Here is a 4,888-nt window from a genome sequence, read left to right on the forward strand (position 1 = left end):
AATTGCAAACAAAAACATAGATATGTTACTTGAAAACTTTTTCAAACATATTGAACAAATTCTTGTAAAAGATTATTGAAATTGGTTCAAAAATTTAAAAGCAATTCAAGCCTTGTGAATCTTGGAAATAGAAAATTGTTTGCGTCCTTGGTAGGTGTTAAAATGTTCTGATGTTGAAATATTTTTCCAGGGTATCACTCATTAAGCATGTTGCTCGTTGTCCGAAGCTTTTTTCATGGAGCATATAGCCGAGGTGAAGCAATGATAAATCAATTGGAGTCTCATTCATTGAAAGCTCTTCAATAGTTATGATTAAAGTCAAACCAAAAATTAAATAGGTGATGGTGTATCTACAAAAGATACTTTGTTTAGTCTTTTATTTATGCTGTTATAACACTTTTAAAATTTAAAATTATTTTATTAAATGTATTTATTGTTGTTTGTGTTTATAAAAAAAATTTTTTAATTTAATTTATCAAATATAAATGTTATAATTTTTAAAAAATTATCTTTTAAAAATTAACTTTTGAAAAATAAAAACTTACCAAACTAAGTCTTAAGGGGAAACTTTTTAAAATTCACTTATGTTTATTAAGATTAAAAAGTTTAATATAATCTCATACATTAATTAATTTTAAATTTAACTATTATATTTATGTATAGTATAGTAATTTTAAATTTTAAAAATTATTTTATCAAATATAATAATTATTATTATTTATATTTATTAAAAGTTATTTTTAATTTGATTTAATTAAATATAAATTTTACCATTTTTAAAGTTTTATCTTTTAAAAGTTTAATTTTATGAACTATTTTCAAAAAGGAAGTGCTTTTCAAAAAGTTATTAATTACTTTTAAACAATTATGCATTTATCTCCAAAAACCTCACTACAAAAAAATACTGAAATAGTCACTGATTTTAGAGACTGAAAAAATTGGTTGCTAATACCGACCGATTTAACGACAGAGACAGAATTTCCAGAACCAAATCAATATTGGTCGCTAAATTAGATTCGGCGACCGATAAGTTTTAAATACAACTAAAATAAAATTGGTCGCTTTTTTTTTTATTTAGCGACCGATTTTGCAACCAAAACCGAAATAATGTCTTTGGAACTGTTGGTCACAAAAGCGGTCGCTATTTTTTATTTTAGCGACCGATTTTGTAACTGATAGTGAAATAGAGTGAACAACTGTTTGGTCACTAATTCAGTCACTAAATCACTGGTTGCTAAATTGGTTGCTAATTGTTAATTTAGCGACTGATTTTAGTGACTAACATAATCAGTCACTAATAGCCACTGAATTAGCGACCGACTAGTTTTCTACAACTAGAATATAAATGGTCGCTAAAATCGGTTGCTATTTTAAAATTTAGTGACCGAATTAGCAACCAAAACAAAGGAAAGAATGTCCTCGATCCTCTTGGTCACAAAATTGGTTACTATTTTTTAATTTAGTGACCGATTTTGTAACCGATCTATAGATAAATAGAATAACGTGGTTGGTTGCTAATTCGGTCGCTAAGATTGTGGTCACTAAATTAGTTGTTAATTTTTAAATTAGCGACCGATTTTATAAACTAATCAGTCGAAAGCTGTCACTAAATTTAAAAAAAGGATATTATCTAAATTACCCTCGCTAACCCTAACTCACCCCCACCATTCTCATCTTCTCACTAACCCTAACTAATCAGTCTCTGAGCACCGTTGTCGTCTTTTTCGTCGCCATCTTCTGCGTGCATCTCGCTGCCGTCTCCTGAAGTCCCGTCGGCGTCGTCTTTTCCGGTCTCGGCGCCATCTCCTGAGGTCTCCTCACTATCTTCTTCTGCAGTTTCTCTGTCGTCGCCTACGTCGTTGAGATCTCGGCGTTGTCTTCATCATCTTTAAGCAGGTGACCTCCTAATCCCCGATTCTGATCCATATTGTTAGGTTTGGTTTTTTTTTTCACTCTGGTTAGGGGTTTTAGCGATGTGCTCTCACCAACATTAGTTCCGTCTTTGATATAGATCAAACAACCACGGCTATGCCAATTCCGAACAGGATGATCATCGCTTGGAGATATTCTCACTACCGGTGATCACTCTGAGCTTGGCATTCCTCCCTCTGCATCATTTCCTTCAGCTCGACGTGCCTTCCAACATAGCCGGTAAATTTTTTCATGAACTCTTACGGTTTGCGATGTTTTTTGAATTTTAATTAATCTATTTTTTGCTAATTTTTATTTAGGGTTTGCAATGTTCCCTAATTTTAATTTGAGTTACGTGTCTTCTTCTTCTTCTCCTCCTCTTTTTTCTTCTCCTTCTTCTTCTTCTCCTTCTTCTTTTTATTCTCCTTCTTCTTTGTAACTAGTTTCAGAGTTCTGCCTCAATAACTGCTTTGTCCGTTTCCTTCATTTATTTCCCTTTCTTTCAGTTTGCTACTACGCTGAGAACTTTAAACATGACATTTTCTTCATGTTCTTCCTCTTTTGGTTATTTTTATCGATCAATTAATTTCTACAATGCTTATGTTAATGTTAAAGTTGTAATGATCTAATTATCATTTATGTGGTGCTTGAAGGAACTATTCAGTGAATTTTTCATCTTGATCTGCATTGTCTTTGAATTAGGCTGCAGAAATGAGAACTCAGCTTGTCCTCTTTGAATTAGGCTGCATCTAACTTGTCCTCTTTGCAGAACATCACCAACTTGTCATCTTGATCTGCAATGAGTAAGGCTTCAAGTTACATACCAGCTGCTCTAATTTTTCTTCTTGAAGGACCTTGGAAGGAGATTAGTTTTCATATTCATCGTTCATCACAATTGTTGTCATTAGCATTCATTACCTTAGGTTGAGTTTGGTTAGTATAGTGATAATAAAAACTAATGTTTTTATTTTTAGTTTCTCTATCTGAGTGCCAATTTGAATAAGAGAACTTATAAAGTGGTAGTCAATTTGAATAAGTTTCTCCATGCCTAATTGATCTCAATTTACCTGCTTCTGTTGATGATGCACCTTTTTTAATCTCATAAACTTTTTTAGATTGCATTATTTTGGTTAGAAAATAATTGCTTTGAGAATTATATGATTCCCATTATCATTTATTCAATTGGTGTTGAGGATGTTTCTCTTTTCATGTTAGTGGTGGAAATGTTGAAAACATTGCTCTACTAATTCAATTACATGGTTAGTTCATAAATATTTACTCAAATATTGGAATATTTAATAATTTTTTAACCAACTATCCAGATTCTTAGTTCATGTGTTTTCTATCCGTGACTGGTCTTTGGGAAGCATGATTATGTAACAAGGATTTCAAGTTTCTCTTTCTAAATCAAACTATGACCAAAACTTGCTTTTTAGTTACGTGTTGTCTTGGAAAAGATCAGAACCAACAACCACCTTTAAATAGAGCTATGAAGGTGCTAACCAGAATTTGATTAATCATGTTAAGGGTGGGACTATAAAGAGGCCTAAGGCCCAAATCTCCTAAGTACCAAATCACTTTCAATTGAAAGTTGAAACTGTTGCATCCATGTGATTATACTTTGAGTCCATTTGATTCTCTGTTTTTTGCAACTCTTATTTATTTAAAATTTTATATGTATACATATGCTTAGATTCTTAGATGCCCTTGTTCTAGGTGTAAAAACAAGGTTGACGCAATTATGAGTTTTGGAACTCTTTTTTTGTTCATAGCTTCTCTTTTTCTTTGTTATAATCTGTGTCTTGCTTGATTTTGGATTCTGACTCTATTTTATCTTTTGATCGATGAATCTGTGTCTTGCTTGATTTTGGATTCTGACTCTATTTTATCTTTTGATCGATGAGATCTTTGCCAAATTAAAATATAATGAGGCCTTCATTAGTTTTACCTATTCAAATATTTTATGGTTGTCATTTTATTTTCATCACTGCTTGTTGTAGTTCTGTTTACTCTGTGTTGAAATATTTAGTTATTTTGTTCCTTGGTTTGTGTTGAATGCTTTATAATCACCTAAGAATTATGATGCACAAATACTTAATTTTTTATTTGCTTGTACATATTGTATGCATATAGGCGTCAAATACTGCTATCTTAAACCTGTTAAATTTATAACTAATTTTCTTTTAATACTTGTATTAGTATTTGTGCCACATAGGCTAATGATATCAGAACTGATAAGCATTCTGTCATCAATATTTTTCTTCAAAACTTTGATTTCATTGCCCCTGGCACTTTTAGATAATATTTTTTCTTGTTTGGTTCTTTCTACTTTCCTTTTGAAAATGGAAGATTTGATTCTTAATTTTTTGTTTATTGCTTATGAAATCTTTCATAAAAACAATTACATTATTAAATGGCATCTGGGTTATTATTTTGTTACTATTTTGGTGTAAGTTTTTCTTTCATTGTAATGCTTGAAGAAATAAAACTAATGCATATGCTTTTATTCAGATAGGGATGGGAACAAATCTGAGTTTTTCCAAAACTGAAAAGTTTTTTGAAGATGGAGAAAATGACTGTCGTAACTATGGTTTGTCATAGATGTAAGGGTGGCGGGCAACAATGGAAGATGTAGTGAGTAATTAGTAATAAATTACTTGGAACATAATTTTTGAAAATAAAAATATGTTGACTTTTTCATGCACTTTTCTTCTGCTAGCATGCTACACATCTTGATATGGATGCGTCCACTTCATCTTTTGGTGTATATGATGGGCATGGAAGTAAGGATTGAACAAGTTTGGCTATTTGGAAGAATGACATATTGCTGGTTTAACTATTTGTTACATAATGGAAGAACATTCTAGGCATTAGAATTTAGAGCTTAGTAATAATTAGCTACATGCATTTTCTATGAAAAAGTTGGGTAAAAACAAGACTAAGAATTTATTTTCTATGAATTTATGGACTTGGAATA

Source organism: Arachis stenosperma, chromosome 7 (genome assembly GCF_014773155.1).
Source record: "Arachis stenosperma cultivar V10309 chromosome 7, arast.V10309.gnm1.PFL2, whole genome shotgun sequence".
Lineage (NCBI taxonomy): Eukaryota > Viridiplantae > Streptophyta > Magnoliopsida > Fabales > Fabaceae > Arachis > Arachis stenosperma.